This window comes from Balaenoptera borealis (assembly GCF_965194805.1).
Source record: "Balaenoptera borealis genome assembly, chromosome: 2".
Lineage (NCBI taxonomy): Eukaryota > Metazoa > Chordata > Mammalia > Artiodactyla > Balaenopteridae > Balaenoptera > Balaenoptera borealis.
Window position 1 is genome coordinate 141,371,684 of NC_138867.1, and position 19,307 is coordinate 141,390,990.

Below are 19,307 nucleotides of genomic sequence, written 5' to 3' on the forward strand. Positions count from 1 at the left end.
TCGTCCACAAATATATTGACGGAAGACAACAGAGAGGATTTGAAAGCAAGGCAGAATTGCAGGAAACAGATTTCAGGAGGTAGATTCGAATCGCCTTTAAAGCACGGGAAAAGCGGCAAAACCTCGACAATGATGCCCTTGGCCAAAAAGGGCGTATGCGTTTTTTCCTGAATATATTCAGGAAAAAACGCATACGCCCTTTTTGGCCAACCAAGCAACCTGGAAAGGCAAATCAGCGCTACAAAGAAGTCTCGCTTCCCATCGGTCAAAAGGGCCATGCTGAATAAAGTGTCAAAACCAGAAATGCAGGACAGGCCATGGAGAAACGGGAGCCTTGCTACGCTGATGGGCGGGATGTAAATTGCCAACAGCCACTCTGCAGAAGTGTACGGTGTGTCCTGAAACATCGAAAAAACTCAGCTTAGAGAGCATAGGGCACTTCCACTCACGGGCGTATAAATTGGGAAAACTAAAAATCAGCAAGGCACAGGCACCCCAACGTTTAGGGCTGCTCTGTTGACAAGAACCTCCACTTCGTTACACCTTAAATATCCCAGGAAAGAGAAAAATGGATAAAGAAGTTGTGGTCCTTTTGTACAATGGAATATCACTCAGCCATGAAATCAACGTCATAAGGCTAGTAGCAGCATGATGAGTGGATTTAGGTACGACGATTCTAAGTGAAATAAGTCACACAGAAAAAGACACTTATCATAAGATATCACTTATAGAGGGAATGTAAAAACCGCTACCCTTGAACTGAATTACAAAACAGAACAGAGTCACACGTTTAGAAAACACACTATGGCTGCTTAACGGGAAAGGTGAGGTGGGGTGATGCCTAAAACAAGGGTTTCAAATTAGCTCAGAGACCGTTCCATAAACCCAATATGTAATAGACAAGACCTACTCTTTGCTCAGTGATCTGGACTCAAAACCCCCTATTCACCGCCCAAGAATATATCTGACTAGTAAGAATCTTAAAACCTATGTACTGATATCCCTCTGTAAGTGAGTCAAGTGGGTGTAAAGCGGCATAAACACAGCAGTGAAAAGCAGCTAAACCCCTTTATAAAAATCAATCACTTTTAAAAACCCGTGAAACAAAGACAGTGAAAGAGAGAGAAATTCTTACAAAATTCGTTCAAGGGCTGTGATGCCACCTGGATTGACCATATCTAGACCCACAGCTGATTGAGGCATAAGGGTGGACACTCTTGGGGCTGAGAGGTTTGGTGAGGTTGGGTGAGCAAATGCAGACCCTTTAGAGTAATACTGCGTGGTACCCATCCCATGGGTCCCAAATCTCCAGGTTCAAGGGCATCTTCCTACATCGAAAACATGCATGAGAATCCCAGAAGATGGTACATCGTGTGATCGGGAAAGGTTTCTAAAACGCACCTCATTTCTCATCTCCTTGTGCTCGGGTTCGCCATTCCAGCCGCTTTACTAGCAATCTCCCTCCTTGAGAATCAGCACCTTTAACCTCCTGTTCCGTACAGGTTGCAATTTGTCCTGAGGATGAACGGGAAGAGGGGGATCCAATGAGACACTAGCTCTAGGTGTGGGGACAGGCACAGGTCACTCTATTTTCCCATCAGGAAGAAGAATTAACCACAGCCTCAGCCTGCCGCCCGGGACCAGAATAGGGCCTGAAGCAATCCTGCGCTTTTGCGGCCAGCTCCCAAGAAAGCGAGTTGAAAAATGGAGCTCAGGGGCACTGCAATTCACAAACCTGCAGAGTTATAAATGATAACTCTCGTCCACAAATATATTGACGGAAGACAACAGAGAGGATTTGAAAGCAAGGCAGAATTGCAGGAAACAGATTTCAGGAGGTAGATTCGAATCGCCTTTAAAGCACGGGAAAAGCAGCAAAACCTCGACAATGATGCCCTTGGCCAAAAAGGGCGTATGCGTTTTTTCCTGAATATATTCAGGAAAAAACGCATACGCCCTTTTTGGCCAACCAAGCAACCTGGAAAGGCAAATCAGCGCTACAAAGAAGTCTCGCTTCCCATCGGTCAAAAGGGCCATGCTGAATAAAGTGTCAAAACCAGAAATGCAGGACAGGCCATGGAGAAACGGGAGCCTTGCTACGCTGATGGGCGGGATGTAAATTGCCAACAGCCACTCTGCAGAAGTGTACGGTGTGTCCTGAAACATCGAAAAAACTCAGCTTAGAGAGCATAGGGCACTTCCACTCACGGGCGTATAAATTGGGAAAACTAAAAATCAGCAAGGCACAGGCACCCCAAAGTTTAGGGCTGCTCTGTTGACAAGAACCTCCACTTCGTTACACCTTAAATATCCCAGGAAAGAGAAAAATGGATAAAGAAGTTGTGGTCCTTTTGTACAATGGAATATCACTCAGCCATGAAATCAACGTCATAAGGCTAGTAGCAGCATGATGAGTGGATTTAGGTACGACGATTCTAAGTGAAATAAGTCACACAGAAAAAGACACTTATCATAAGATATCACTTATAGAGGGAATGTAAAAACCGCTACCCTTGAACTGAATTACAAAACAGAACAGAGTCACACGTTTAGAAAACACACTATGGCTGCTTAACGGGAAAGGTGAGGTGGGGTGATGCCTAAAACAAGGGTTTCAAATTAGCTCAGAGACCGTTCCATAAACCCAATATGTAATAGACAAGACCTACTCTTTGCTCAGTGATCTGGACTCAAAACCCCCTATTCACCGCCCAAGAATATATCTGACTAGTAAGAATCTTAAAACCTATGTACTGATATCCCTCTGTAAGTGAGTCAAGTGGGTGTAAAGCGGCATAAACACAGCAGTGAAAAGCAGCTAAACCCCTTTATAAAAATCAATCACTTTTAAAATACTGTGAAACAAAGACAGTGAAAGAGAGAGAAATTCTTACAAAATTCGTTCAAGGGCTGTGATGCCACCTGGATTGACCATATCTAGACCCACAGCTGATTGAGGCATAAGGGTGGACACTCTTGGGGCTGAGAGGTTTGGTGAGGTTGGGTGAGCAAATGCAGACCCTTTAGAGTAATACTGCGTGGTACCCATCCCATGGGTCCCAAATCTCCAGGTTCAAGGGCATCTTCCTACATCGAAAACATGCATGAGAATCCCAGAAGATGGTACATCGTGTGATCGGGAAAGGTTTCTAAAACGCACCTCATTTCTCATCTCCTTGTGCTCGGGTTCGCCATTCCAGCCGCTTTACTAGCAATCTCCCTCCTTGAGAATCAGCACCTTTAACCTCCTGTTCCGTACAGGTTGCAATTTGTCCTGAGGATGAACGGGAAGAGGGGGAACCAATGAGACACTAGCTCTAGGTGTGGGGACAGGCACAGGTCACTCTATTTTCCCATCAGGAAGAAGAATTAACCACAGCCTCAGCCTGCCGCCCGGGACCAGAATAGGGCCTGAAGCAATCCTGCGCTTTTGCGGCCAGCTCCCAAGAAAGCGAGTTGAAAAATGGAGCTCAGGGGCACTGCAATTCACAAACCTGCAGAGTTATAAATGATAACTCTCGTCCACAAATATATTGACGGAAGACAACAGAGAGGATTTGAAAGCAAGGCAGAATTGCAGGAAACAGATTTCAGGAGGTAGATTCGAATCGCCTTTAAAGCACGGGAAAAGCGGCAAAACCTCGACAATGATGCCCTTGGCCAAAAAGGGCGTATGCGTTTTTTCCTGAATATATTCAGGAAAAAACGCATACGCCCTTTTTGGCCAACCAAGCAACCTGGAAAGGCAAATCAGCGCTACAAAGAAGTCTCGCTTCCCATCGGTCAAAAGGGCCATGCTGAATAAAGTGTCAAAACCAGAAATGCAGGACAGGCCATGGAGAAACGGGAGCCTTGCTACGCTGATGGGCGGGATGTAAATTGCCAACAGCCACTCTGCAGAAGTGTACGGTGTGTCCTGAAACATCGAAAAAACTCAGCTTAGAGAGCATAGGGCACTTCCACTCACGGGCGTATAAATTGGGAAAACTAAAAATCAGCAAGGCACAGGCACCCCAACGTTTAGGGCTGCTCTGTTGACAAGAACCTCCACTTCGTTACACCTTAAATATCCCAGGAAAGAGAAAAATGGATAAAGAAGTTGTGGTCCTTTTGTACAATGGAATATCACTCAGCCATGAAATCAACGTCATAAGGCTAGTAGCAGCATGATGAGTGGATTTAGGTATGACGATTCTAAGTGAAATAAGTCACACAGAAAAAGACACTTATCATAAGATATCACTTATAGAGGGAATGTAAAAACCGCTACCCTTGAACTGAATTACAAAACAGAACAGAGTCACACGTTTAGAAAACACACTATGGCTGCTTAACGGGAAAGGTGAGGTGGGGTGATGCCTAAAACAAGGGTTTCAAATTAGCTCAGAGACCGTTCCATAAACCCAATATGTAATAGACAAGACCTACTCTTTGCTCAGTGATCTGGACTCAAAACCCCCTATTCACCGCCCAAGAATATATCTGACTAGTAAGAATCTTAAAACCTATGTACTGATATCCCTCTGTAAGTGAGTCAAGTGGGTGTAAAGCGGCATAAACACAGCAGTGAAAAGCAGCTAAACCCCTTTATAAAAATCAATCACTTTTAAAAACCCGTGAAACAAAGACAGTGAAAGAGAGAGAAATTCTTACAAAATTCGTTCAAGGGCTGTGATGCCACCTGGATTGACCATATCTAGACCCACAGCTGATTGAGGCATAAGGGTGGACACTCTTGGGGCTGAGAGGTTTGGTGAGGTTGGGTGAGCAAATGCAGACCCTTTAGAGTAATACTGCGTGGTACCCATCCCATGGGTCCCAAATCTCCAGGTTCAAGGGCATCTTCCTACATCGAAAACATGCATGAGAATCCCAGAAGATGGTACATCGTGTGATCGGGAAAGGTTTCTAAAACGCACCTCATTTCTCATCTCCTTGTGCTCGGGTTCGCCATTCCAGCCGCTTTACTAGCAATCTCCCTCCTTGAGAATCAGCACCTTTAACCTCCTGTTCCGTACAGGTTGCAATTTGTCCTGAGGATGAACGGGAAGAGGGGGAACCAATGAGACACTAGCTCTAGGTGAGGGGACAGGCACAGGTCACTCTATTTTCCCATCAGGAAGAAGAATTAACCACAGCCTCAGCCTGCCGCCCGGGACCAGAATAGGGCCTGAAGCAATCCTGCGCTTTTGCGGCCAGCTCCCAAGAAAGCGAGTTGAAAAATGGAGCTCAGGGGCACTGCAATTCACAAACCTGCAGAGTTATAAATGATAACTCTCGTCCACAAATATATTGACGGAAGACAACAGAGAGGATTTGAAAGCAAGGCAGAATTGCAGGAAACAGATTTCAGGAGGTAGATTCAAATCGCCTTTAAAGCACGGGAAAAGCGGCAAAACCTCGACAATGATGCCCTTGGCCAAAAAGGGCGTATGCGTTTTTTCCTGAATATATTCAGGAAAAAACGCATACGCCCTTTTTGGCCAACCAAGCAACCTGGAAAGACAAATCAGCGCTACAAAGAAGTCTCGCTTCCCATCGGTCAAAAGGGCCATGCTGAATAAAGTGTCAAAACCAGAAATGCAGGACAGGCCATGGAGAAACGGGAGCCTTGCTACGCTGATGGGCGGGATGTAAATTGCCAACAGCCACTCTGCAGAAGTGTACGGTGTGTCCTGAAACATCGAAAACACTCAGCTTAGAGAGCATAGGGCACTTCCACTCACGGGCGTATAAATTGGGAAAACTAAAAATCAGCAAGGCACAGGCACCCCAAAGTTTAGGGCTGCTCTGTTGACAAGAACCTCCACTTCGTTACACCTTAAATATCCCAGGAAAGAGAAAAATGGATAAAGAAGTTGTGGTCCTTTTGTACAATGGAATATCACTCAGCCATGAAATCAACGTCATAAGGCTAGTAGCAGCATGATCAGTGGATTTAGGTACGACGATTCTAAGTGAAATAAGTCACACAGAAAAAGACACTTATCATAAGATATCACTTATAGAGGGAATGTAAAAACCGCTACCCTTGAACTGAATTACAAAACAGAACAGAGTCACACGTTTAGAAGACACACTATGGCTGCTTAACGGGAAAGGTGAGGTGGGGTGATGCATAAAACAAGGGTTTCAAATTAGCTCAGAGACCGTTCCATAAACCCAATATGTAATAGACAAGACCTACTCCTTGCTCAGTGATCTGGACTCAAAACCCCCTATTCACCGCCCAAGAATATATCTGACTAGTAAGAATCTTAAAACCTATGTACTGATATCCCTCTGTAAGTGAGTCAAGTGGGTGTAAAGCGGCATAAACACAGCAGTGAAAAGCAGCTAAACCCCTTTATAAAAATCAATCACTTTTAAAAACCCGTGAAACAAAGACAGTGAAAGAGAGAGAAATTCTTACAAAATTCGTTCAAGGGCTGTGATGCCACCTGGATTGACCATATCTAGACCCACAGCTGATTGAGGCATAAGGGTGGACACTCTTGGGGCTGAGAGGTTTGGTGAGGTTGGGTGAGCAAATGCAGACCCTTTAGAGTAATACTGCGTGGTACCCATCCCATGGGTCCCAAATCTCCAGGTTCAAGGGCATCTTCCTACATCGAAAACATGCATGAGAATCCCAGAAGATGGTACATCGTGTGATCGGGAAAGGTTTCTAAAACGCACCTCATTTCTCATCTCCTTGTGCTCGGGTTCGCCATTCCAGCCACTTTACTAGCAATCTCCCTCCTTGAGAATCAGCACCTTTAACCTCCTGTTCCGTACAGGTTGCAATTTGTCCTGAGGATGAACGGGAAGAGGGGGAACCAATGAGACACTAGCTCTAGGTGTGGGGACAGGCACAGGTCACTCTATTTTCCCATCAGGAAGAAGAATTAACCACAGCCTCAGCCTGCCGCCCGGGACCAGAATAGGGCCTGAAGCAATCCTGCGCTTTTGCGGCCAGCTCCCAAGAAAGCGAGTTGAAAAATGGAGCTCAGGGGCACTGCAATTCACAAACCTGCAGAGTTATAAATGATAACTCTCGTCCACAAATATATTGACGGAAGACAACAGAGAGGATTTGAAAGCAAGGCAGAATTGCAGGAAACAGATTTCAGGAGGTAGATTCGAATCGCCTTTAAAGCACGGGAAAAGCGGCAAAACCTCGACAATGATGCCCTTGGCCAAAAAGGGCGTATGCGTTTTTTCCTGAATATATTCAGGAAAAAACGCATACGCCCTTTTTGGCCAACCAAGCAACCTGGAAAGGCAAATCAGCGCTACAAAGAAGTCTCGCTTCCCATCGGTCAAAAGGGCCATGCTGAATAAAGTGTCAAAACCAGAAATGCAGGACAGGCCATGGAGAAACGGGAGCCTTGCTACGCTGATGGGCGGGATGTAAATTGCCAACAGCCACTCTGCAGAAGTGTACGGTGTGTCCTGAAACATCGAAAACACTCAGCTTAGAGAGCATAGGGCACTTCCACTCACGGGCGTATAAATTGGGAAAACTAAAAATCAGCAAGGCACAGGCACCCCAAAGTTTAGGGCTGCTCTGTTGACAAGAACCTCCACTTCGTTACACCTTAAATATCCCAGGAAAGAGAAAAATGGATAAAGAAGTTGTGGTCCTTTTGTACAATGGAATATCACTCAGCCATGAAATCAACGTCATAAGGCTAGTAGCAGCATGATGAGTGGATTTAGGTACGACGATTCTAAGTGAAATAAGTCACACAGAAAAAGACACTTATCATAAGATATCACTTATAGAGGGAATGTAAAAACCGCTACCCTTGAACTGAATTACAAAACAGAACAGAGTCACACGTTTAGAAAACACACTATGGCTGCTTAACGGGAAAGGTGAGGTGGGGTGATGCCTAAAACAAGGGTTTCAAATTAGCTCAGAGACCGTTCCATAAACCCAATATGTAATAGACAAGACCTACTCCTTGCTCAGTGATCTGGACTCAAAACCCCCTATTCACCGCCCAAGAATATATCTGACTAGTAAGAATCTTAAAACCTATGTACTGATATCCCTCTGTAAGTGAGTCAAGTGGGTGTAAAGCCGCATAAACACAGCAGTGAAAAGCAGCTAAACCCCTTTATAAAAATCAATCACTTTTAAAAACCCGTGAAACAAAGACAGTGAAAGAGAGAGAAATTCTTACAAAATTCGTTCAAGGGCTGTGATGCCACCTGGATTGACCATATCTAGACCCACAGCTGATTGAGGCATAAGGGTGGACACTCTTGGGGCTGAGAGGTTTGGTGAGGTTGGGTGAGCAAATGCAGACCCTTTAGAGTAATACTGCGTGGTACCCATCCCATGGGTCCCAAATCTCCAGGTTCAAGGGCATCTTCCTACATCGAAAACATGCATGAGAATCCCAGAAGATGGTACATCGTGTGATCGGGAAAGGTTTCTAAAACGCACCTCATTTCTCATCTCCTTGTGCTCGGGTTCGCCATTCCAGCCGCTTTACTAGCAATCTCCCTCCTTGAGAATCAGCACCTTTAACCTCCTGTTCCGTACAGGTTGCAATTGGTCCTGAGGATGAACGGGAAGAGGGGGAACCAATGAGACACTAGCTCTAGGTGTGGGGACAGGCACAGGTCACTCTATTTTCCCATCAGGAAGAAGAATTAACCACAGGCTCAGCCTGCCGCCCGGGACCAGAATAGGGCCTGAAGCAATCCTGCGCTTTTGCGGCCAGCTCCCAAGAAAGCGAGTTGAAAAATGGAGCTCAGGGGCACTGCAATTCACAAACCTGCGGAGTTATAAATGATAACTCTCGTCCACAAATATATTGACGGAAGACAACAGAGAGGATTTGAAAGCAAGGCAGAATTGCAGGAAACAGATTTCAGGAGGTAGATTCGAATCGCCTTTAAAGCACGGGAAAAGCGGCAAAACCTCGACAATGATGCCCTTGGCCAAAAAGGGCGTATGCGTTTTTTCCTGAATATATTCAGGAAAAAACGCATACGCCCTTTTTGGCCAACCAAGCAACCTGGAAAGGCAAATCAGCGCTACAAAGAAGTCTCGCTTCCCATCGGTCAAAAGGGCCATGCTGAATAAAGTGTCAAAACCAGAAATGCAGGACAGGCCATGGAGAAACGGGAGCCTTGCTACGCTGATGGGCGGGATGTAAATTGCCAACAGCCACTCTGCAGAAGTGTACGGTGTGTCCTGAAACATCGAAAAAACTCAGCTTAGAGAGCATAGGGCACTTCCACTCACGGGCGTATAAATTGGGAAAACTAAAAATCAGCAAGGCACAGGCACCCCAAAGTTTAGGGCTGCTCTGTTGACAAGAACCTCCACTTCGTTACACCTTAAATATCCCAGGAAAGAGAAAAATGGATAAAGAAGTTGTGGTCCTTTTGTACAATGGAATATCACTCAGCCATGAAATCAACGTCATAAGGCTAGTAGCAGCATGATGAGTGGATTTAGGTACGACGATTCTAAGTGAAATAAGTCACACAGAAAAAGACACTTATCATAAGATATCACTTATAGAGGGAATGTAAAAACCGCTACCCTTGAACTGAATGCAAAACAGAACAGAGTCACACGTTTAGAAAACACACTATGGCTGCTTAACGGGAAAGGTGAGGTGGGGTGATGCATAAAACAAGGGTTTCAAATTAGCTCAGAGACCGTTCCATAAACCCAATATGTAATAGACAAGACCTACTCCTTGCTCAGTGATCTGGACTCAAAACCCCCTATTCACCGCCCAAGAATATATCTGACTAGTAAGAATCTTAAAACCTATCTACTGATATCCCTCTGTAAGTGAGTCAAGTGGGTGTAAAGCGGCATAAACACAGCAGTGAAAAGCAGCTAAACCCCTTTATAAAAATCAATCACTTTTAAAATCCCGTGAAACAAAGACAGTGAAAGAGAGAGAAATTCTTACAAAATTCGTTCAAGGGCTGTGATGCCACCTGGATTGACCATATCTAGACCCACAGCTGATTGAGTCATAAGGGTGGACACTCTTGGGGCTGAGAGGTTTGGTGAGGTTGGGTGAGCAAATGCAGACCCTTTAGAGTAATACTGCGTGGTACCCATCCCATGGGTCCCAAATCTCCAGGTTCAAGGGCATCTTCCTACATCGAAAACATGCATGAGAATCCCAGAAGATGGTACATCGTGTGATCGGGAAAGGTTTCTAAAACGCACCTCATTTCTCATCTCCTTGTGCTCGGGTTCGCCATTCCAGCCGCTTTACTAGCAATCTCCCTCCTTGAGAATCAGCACCTTTAACCTCCTGTTCCGTACAGGTTGCAATTTGTCCTGAGGATGAACGGGAAGAGGGGGAACCAATGAGACACTAGCTCTAGGTGTGGGGACAGGCACAGGTCACTCTATTTTCCCATCAGGAAGAAGAATTAACCACAGCCTCAGCCTGCCGCCCGGGACCAGAATAGGGCCTGAAGCAATCCTGCGCTTTTGCGGCCAGCTCCCAAGAAAGCGAGTTGAAAAATGGAGCTCAGGGGCACTGCAATTCACAAACCTGCAGAGTTATAAATGATAACTCTCGTCCACAAATATATTGACGGAAGACAACAGAGAGGATTTGAAAGCAAGGCAGAATTGCAGGAAACAGATTTCAGGAGGTAGATTCGAATCGCCTTTAAAGCACGGGAAAAGCGGCAAAACCTCGACAATGATGCCCTTGGCCAAAAAGGGCGTATGCGTTTTTTCCTGAATATATTCAGGAAAAAACGCATACGCCCTTTTTGGCCAACCAAGCAACCTGGAAAGGCAAATCAGCGCTACAAAGAAGTCTCGCTTCCCATCGGTCAAAAGGGCCATGCTGAATAAAGTGTCAAAACCAGAAATGCAGGACAGGCCATGGAGAAACGGGAGCCTTGCTACGCTGATGGGCGGGATGTAAATTGCCAACAGCCACTCTGCAGAAGTGTACGGTGTGTCCTGAAACATCGAAAACACTCAGCTTAGAGAGCATAGGGCACTTCCACTCACGGGCGTATAAATTGGGAAAACTAAAAATCAGCAAGGCACAGGCACCCCAAAGTTTAGGGCTGCTCTGTTGACAAGAACCTCCACTTCGTTACACCTTAAATATCCCAGGAAAGAGAAAAATGGATAAAGAAGTTGTGGTCCTTTTGTACAATGGAATATCACTCAGCCATGAAATCAACGTCATAAGGCTAGTAGCAGCATGATGAGTGGATTTAGGTACGACGATTCTAAGTGAAATAAGTCACACAGAAAAAGACACTTATCATAAGATATCACTTATAGAGGGAATGTAAAAACCGCTACCCTTGAACTGAATTACAAAACAGAACAGAGTCACACGTTTAGAAAACACACTATGGCTGCTTAACGGGAAAGGTGAGGTGGGGTGATGCCTAAAACAAGGGTTTCAAATTAGCTCAGAGACCGTTCCATAAACCCAATATGTAATAGACAAGACCTACTCCTTGCTCAGTGATCTGGACTCAAAACCCCCTATTCACCGCCCAAGAATATATCTGACTAGTAAGAATCTTAAAACCTATGTACTGATATCCCTCTGTAAGTGAGTCAAGTGGGTGTAAAGCGGCATAAACACAGCAGTGAAAAGCAGCTAAACCCCTTTATAAAAATCAATCACTTTTAAAAACCCGTGAAACAAAGACAGTGAAAGAGAGAGAAATTCTTACAAAATTCGTTCAAGGGCTGTGATGCCACCTGGATTGACCATATCTAGACCCACAGCTGATTGAGGCATAAGGGTGGACACTCTTGGGGCTGAGAGGTTTGGTGAGGTTGGGTGAGCAAATGCAGACCCTTTAGAGTAATACTGCGTGGTACCCATACCATGGGTCCCAAATCTCCAGGTTCAAGGGCATCTTCCTACATCGAAAACATGCATGAGAATCCCAGAAGATGGTACATCGTGTGATCGGGAAAGGTTTCTAAAACGCACCTCATTTCTCATCTCCTTGTGCTCGGGTTCGCCATTCCAGCCGCTTTACTAGCAATCTCCCTCCTTGAGAATCAGCACCTTTAACCTCCTGTTCCGTACAGGTTGCAATTTGTCCTGAGGATGAACGGGAAGAGGGGGATCCAATGAGACACTAGCTCTAGGTGTGGGGACAGGCACAGGTCACTCTATTTTCCCATCAGGAAGAAGAATTAACCACAGCCTCAGCCTGCCGCCCGGGACCAGAATAGGGCCTGAAGCAATCCTGCGCTTTTGCGGCCAGCTCCCAAGAAAGCGAGTTGAAAAATGGAGCTCAGGGGCACTGCAATTCACAAACCTGCAGAGTTATAAATGATAACTCTCGTCCACAAATATATTGACGGAAGACAACAGAGAGGATTTGAAAGCAAGGCAGAATTGCAGGAAACAGATTTCAGGAGGTAGATTCGAATCGCCTTTAAAGCACGGGAAAAGCAGCAAAACCTCGACAATGATGCCCTTGGCCAAAAAGGGCGTATGCGTTTTTTCCTGAATATATTCAGGAAAAAACGCATACGCCCTTTTTGGCCAACCAAGCAACCTGGAAAGGCAAATCAGCGCTACAAAGAAGTCTCGCTTCCCATCGGTCAAAAGGGCCATGCTGAATAAAGTGTCAAAACCAGAAATGCAGGACAGGCCATGGAGAAACGGGAGCCTTGCTACGCTGATGGGCGGGATGTAAATTGCCAACAGCCACTCTGCAGAAGTGTACGGTGTGTCCTGAAACATCGAAAAAACTCAGCTTAGAGAGCATAGGGCACTTCCACTCACGGGCGTATAAATTGGGAAAACTAAAAATCAGCAAGGCACAGGCACCCCAAAGTTTAGGGCTGCTCTGTTGACAAGAACCTCCACTTCGTTACACCTTAAATATCCCAGGAAAGAGAAAAATGGATAAAGAAGTTGTGGTCCTTTTGTACAATGGAATATCACTCAGCCATGAAATCAACGTCATAAGGCTAGTAGCAGCATGATGAGTGGATTTAGGTACGACGATTCTAAGTGAAATAAGTCACACAGAAAAAGACACTTATCATAAGATATCACTTATAGAGGGAATGTAAAAACCGCTACCCTTGAACTGAATTACAAAACAGAACAGAGTCACACGTTTAGAAAACACACTATGGCTGCTTAACGGGAAAGGTGAGGTGGGGTGATGCATAAAACAAGGGTTTCAAATTAGCTCAGAGACCGTTCCATAAACCCAATATGTAATAGACAAGACCTACTCTTTGCTCAGTGATCTGGACTCAAAACCCCCTATTCACCGCCCAAGAATATATCTGACTAGTAAGAATCTTAAAACCTATGTACTGATATCCCTCTGTAAGTGAGTCAAGTGGGTGTAAAGCGGCATAAACACAGCAGTGAAAAGCAGCTAAACCCCTTTATAAAAATCAATCACTTTTAAAATCCCGTGAAACAAAGACAGTGAAAGAGAGAGAAATTCTTACAAAATTCGTTCAAGGGCTGTGATGCCACCTGGATTGACCATATCTAGACCCACAGCTGATTGAGGCATAAGGGTGGACACTCTTGGGGCTGAGAGGTTTGGTGAGGTTGGGTGAGCAAATGCAGACCCTTTAGAGTAATACTGCGTGGTACCCATCCCATGGGTCCCAAATCTCCAGGTTCAAGGGCATCTTCCTACATCGAAAACATGCATGAGAATCCCAGAAGATGGTACATCGTGTGATCGGGAAAGGTTTCTAAAACGCACCTCATTTCTCATCTCCTTGTGCTCGGGTTCGCCATTCCAGCCACTTTACTAGCAATCTCCCTCCTTGAGAATCAGCACCTTTAACCTCCTGTTCCGTACAGGTTGCAATTTGTCCTGAGGATGAACGGGAAGAGGGGGAACCAATGAGACACTAGCTCTAGGTGTGGGGACAGGCACAGGTCACTCTATTTTCCCATCAGGAAGAAGAATTAACCACAGCCTCAGCCTGCCGCCCGGGACCAGAATAGGGCCTGAAGCAATCCTGCGCTTTTGCGGCCAGCTCCCAAGAAAGCGAGTTGAAAAATGGAGCTCAGGGGCACTGCAATTCACAAACCTGCGGAGTTATAAATGATAACTCTTGTCCACAAATATATTGACGGAAGACAACAGAGAGGATTTGAAAGCAAGGCAGAATTGCAGGAAACAGATTTCAGGAGGTAGATTCGAATCGCCTTTAAAGCACGGGAAAAGCGGCAAAACCTCGACAATGATGCCCTTGGCCAAAAAGGGCGTATGCGTTTTTTCCTGAATATATTCAGGAAAAAACGCATACGCCCTTTTTGGCCAACCAAGCAACCTGGAAAGGCAAATCAGCGCTACAAAGAAGTCTCGCTTCCCATCGGTCAAAAGGGCCATGCTGAATAAAGTGTCAAAACCAGAAATGCAGGACAGGCCATGGAGAAACGGGAGCCTTGCTACGCTGATGGGCGGGATGTAAATTGCCAACAGCCACTCTGCAGAAGTGTACGGTGTGTCCTGAAACATCGAAAACACTCAGCTTAGAGAGCATAGGGCACTTCCACTCACGGGCGTATAAATTGGGAAAACTAAAAATCAGCAAGGCACAGGCACCCCAAAGTTTAGGGCTGCTCTGTTGACAAGAACCTCCACTTCGTTACACCTTAAATATCCCAGGAAAGAGAAAAATGGATAAAGAAGTTGTGGTCCTTTTGTACAATGGAATATCACTCAGCCATGAAATCAACGTCATAAGGCTAGTAGCAGCATGATGAGTGGATTTAGGTACGACGATTCTAAGTGAAATAAGTCACACAGAAAAAGACACTTATCATAAGATATCACTTATAGAGGGAATGTAAAAACCGCTACCCTTGAACTGAATTACAAAACAGAACAGAGTCACACGTTTAGAAAACACACTATGGCTGCTTAACGGGAAAGGTGAGGTGGGGTGATGCCTAAAACAAGGGTTTCAAATTAGCTCAGAGACCGTTCCATAAACCCAATATGTAATAGACAAGACCTACTCCTTGCTCAGTGATCTGGACTCAAAACCCCCTATTCACCGCCCAAGAATATATCTGACTAGTAAGAATCTTAAAACCTATGTACTGATATCCCTCTGTAAGTGAGTCAAGTGGGTGTAAAGCGGCATAAACACAGCAGTGAAAAGCAGCTAAACCCCTTTATAAAAATCAATCACTTTTAAAATCCCGTGAAACAAAGACAGTGAAAGAGAGAGAAATTCTTACAAAATTCGTTCAAGGGCTGTGATGCCACCTGGATTGACCATATCTAGACCCACAGCTGATTGAGGCATAAGGGTGGACACTCTTGGGGCTGAGAGGTTTGGTGAGGTTGGGTGAGCAAATGCAGACCCTTTAGAGTAATACTGCGTGGTACCCATCCCATGGGTCCCAAATCTCCAGGTTCAAGGGCATCTTCCTACATCGAAAACATGCATGAGAATCCCAGAAGATGGTACATCGTGTGATCGGGAAAGGTTTCTAAAACGCACCTCATTTCTCATCTCCTTGTGCTCGGGTTCGCCATTCCAGCCGCTTTACTAGCAATCTCCCTCCTTGAGAATCAGCACCTTTAACCTCCTGTTCCGTACAGGTTGCAATTTGTCCTGAGGATGAACGGGAAGAGGGGGAACCAATGAGACACTAGCTCTAGGTGTGGGGACAGGCACAGGTCACTCTATTTTCCCATCAGGAAGAAGAATTAACCACAGCCTCAGCCTGCCGCCCGGGACCAGAATAGGGCCTGAAGCAATCCTGCGCTTTTGCGGCCAGCTCCCAAGAAAGCGAGTTGAAAAATGGAGCTCAGGGGCACTGCAATTCACAAACCTGCAGAGTTATAAATGATAACTCTCGTCCACAAATATATTGACGGAAGACAACAGAGAGGATTTGAAAGCAAGGCAGAATTGCAGGAAACAGATTTCAGGAGGTAGATTCGAATCGCCTTTAAAGCACGGGAAAAGCAGCAAAACCTCGACAATGATGCCCTTGGCCAAAAAGGGCGTATGCGTTTTTTCCTGAATATATTCAGGAAAAAACGCATACGCCCTTTTTGGCCAACCAAGCAACCTGGAAAGGCAAATCAGCGCTACAAAGAAGTCTCGCTTCCCATCGGTCAAAAGGGCCATGCTGAATAAAGTGTCAAAACCAGAAATGCAGGACAGGCCATGGAGAAACGGGAGCCTTGCTACGCTGATGGGCGGGATGTAAATTGCCAACAGCCACTCTGCAGAAGTGTACGGTGTGTCCTGAAACATCGAAAAAACTCAGCTTAGAGAGCATAGGGCACTTCCACTCACGGGCGTATAAATTGGGAAAACTAAAAATCAGCAAGGCACAGGCACCCCAAAGTTTAGGGCTGCTCTGTTGACAAGAACCTCCACTTCGTTACACCTTAAATATCCCAGGAAAGAGAAAAATGGATAAAGAAGTTGTGGTCCTTTTGTACAATGGAATATCACTCAGCCATGAAATCAACGTCATAAGGCTAGTAGCAGCATGATGAGTGGATTTAGGTACGACGATTCTAAGTGAAATAAGTCACACAGAAAAAGACACTTATCATAAGATATCACTTATAGAGGGAATGTAAAAACCGCTACCCTTGAACTGAATTACAAAACAGAACAGAGTCACACGTTTAGAAAACACACTATGGCTGCTTAACGGGAAAGGTGAGGTGGGGTGATGCATAAAACAAGGGTTTCAAATTAGCTCAGAGACCGTTCCATAAACCCAATATGTAATAGACAAGACCTACTCTTTGCTCAGTGATCTGGACTCAAAACCCCCTATTCACCACCCAAGAATATATCTGACTAGTAAGAATCTTAAAACCTATCTACTGATATCCCTCTGTAAGTGAGTCAAGTGGGTGTAAAGCGGCATAAACACAGCAGTGAAAAGCAGCTAAACCCCTTTATAAAAATCAATCACTTTTAAAATCCCGTGAAACAAAGACAGTGAAAGAGAGAGAAATTCTTACAAAATTCGTTCAAGGGCTGTGATGCCACCTGGATTGACCATATCTAGACCCACAGCTGATTGAGGCATAAGGGTGGACACTCTTGGGGCTGAGAGGTTTGGTGAGGTTGGGTGAGCAAATGCAGACCCTTTAGAGTAATACTGCGTGGTACCCATCCCATGGGTCCCAAATCTCCAGGTTCAAGGGCATCTTCCTACATCGAAAACATGCATGAGAATCCCAGAAGATGGTACATCGTGTGATCGGGAAAGGTTTCTAAAACGCACCTCATTTCTCATCTCCTTGTGCTCGGGTTCGCCATTCCAGCCGCTTTACTAGCAATCTCCCTCCTTGAGAATCAGCACCTTTAACCTCCTGTTCCGTACAGGTTGCAATTTGTCCTGAGGATGAACGGGAAGAGGGGGAACCAATGAGACACTAGCTCTAGGTGTGGGGACAGGCACAGGTCACTCTATTTTCCCATCAGGAAGAAGAATTAACCACAGCCTCAGCCTGCCGCCCGGGACCAGAATAGGGCCTGAAGCAATCCTGCGCTTTTGCGGCCAGCTCCCAAGAAAGCGAGTTGAAAAATGGAGCTCAGGGGCACTGCAATTCACAAACCTGCAGAGTTATAAATGATAACTCTCGTCCACAAATATATTGACGGAAGACAACAGAGAGGATTTGAAAGCAAGGCAGAATTGCAGGAAACAGATTTCAGGAGGTAGATTCGAATCGCCTTTAAAGCACGGGAAAAGCGGCAAAACCTCGACAATGATGCCCTTGGCCAAAAAGGGCGTATGCGTTTTTTCCTGAATATATTCAGGAAAAAACGCATACGCCCTTTTTGGCCAACCAAGCAACCTGGAAAGGCAAATCAGCGCTACAAAGAAGTCTCGCTTCCCATCGGTCAAAAGGGCCATGCTGAATAAAGTGTCAAAACCAGAAATGCAGGACAGGCCATGGAGAAACGGGAGCCTTGCTACGCTGATGGGCGGGATGTAAATTGCCAACAGCCACTCTGCAGAAGTGTACGGTGTGTCCTGAAACATCGAAAACACTCAGCTTAGAGAGCATAGGGCACTTCCACTCACGGGCGTATAAATTGGGAAAACTAAAAATCAGCAAGGCACAGGCACCCCAAAGTTTAGGGCTGCTCTGTTGACAAGAACCTCCACTTCGTTACACCTTAAATATCCCAGGAAAGAGAAAAATGGATAAAGAAGTTGTGGTCCTTTTGTACAATGGAATATCACTCAGCCATGAAATCAACGTCATAAGGCTAGTAGCAGCATGATGAGTGGATTTAGGTACGACGATTCTAAGTGAAATAAGTCACACAGAAAAAGACACTTATCATAAGATATCACTTATAGAGGGAATGTAAAAACCGCTACCCTTGAACTGAATTACAAAACAGAACAGAGTCACACGTTTAGAAAACACACTATGGCTGCTTAACGGGAAAGGTGAGGTGGGGTGATGCCTAAAACAAGGGTTTCAAATTAGCTCAGAGACCGTTCCATAAACCCAATATGTAATAGACAAGACCTACTCCTTGCTCAGTGATCTGGACTCAAAACCCCCTATTCAACGCCCAAGAATATATCTGACTAGTAAGAATCTTAAAACCTATGTACTGATATCCCTCTGTAAGTGAGTCAAGTGGGTGTAAAGCGGCATAAACACAGCAGTGAAAAGCAGCTAAACCCCTTTATAAAAATCAATCACTTTTAAAAACCCGTGAAACAAAGACAGTGAAAGAGAGAGAAATTCTTACAAAATTCGTTCAAGGGCTGTGATGCCACCTGGATTGACCATATCTAGACCCACAGCTGATTGAGGCATAAGGGTGGACACTCTTGGGGCTGAGAGGTTTGGTGAGGTTGGGTGAGCAAATGCAGACCCTTTAGAGTAATACTGCGTGGTACCCATCCCATGGGTCCCAAATCTCCAGGTTCAAGGGCATCTTCCTACATCGAAAACATGCATGAGAATCCCAGAAGATGGTACATCGTGTGATCGGGAAAGGTTTCTAAAACGCACCTCATTTCTCATCTCCTTGTGCTCGGGTTCGCCATTCCAGCCGCTTTACTAGCAATCTCCCTCCTTGAGAATCAGCACCTTTAACCTCCTGTTCCGTACAGGTTGCAATTTGTCCTGAGGATGAACGGGAAGAGGGGGAACCAATGAGACACTAGCTCTAGGTGTGGGGACAGGCACAGGTCACTCTATTTTCCCATCAGGAAGAAGAATTAACCACAGCCTCAGCCTGCCGCCCGGGACCAGAATAGGGCCTGAAGCAATCCTGCGCTTTTGCGGCCAGCTCCCAAGAAAGCGAGTTGAAAAATGGAGCTCAGGGG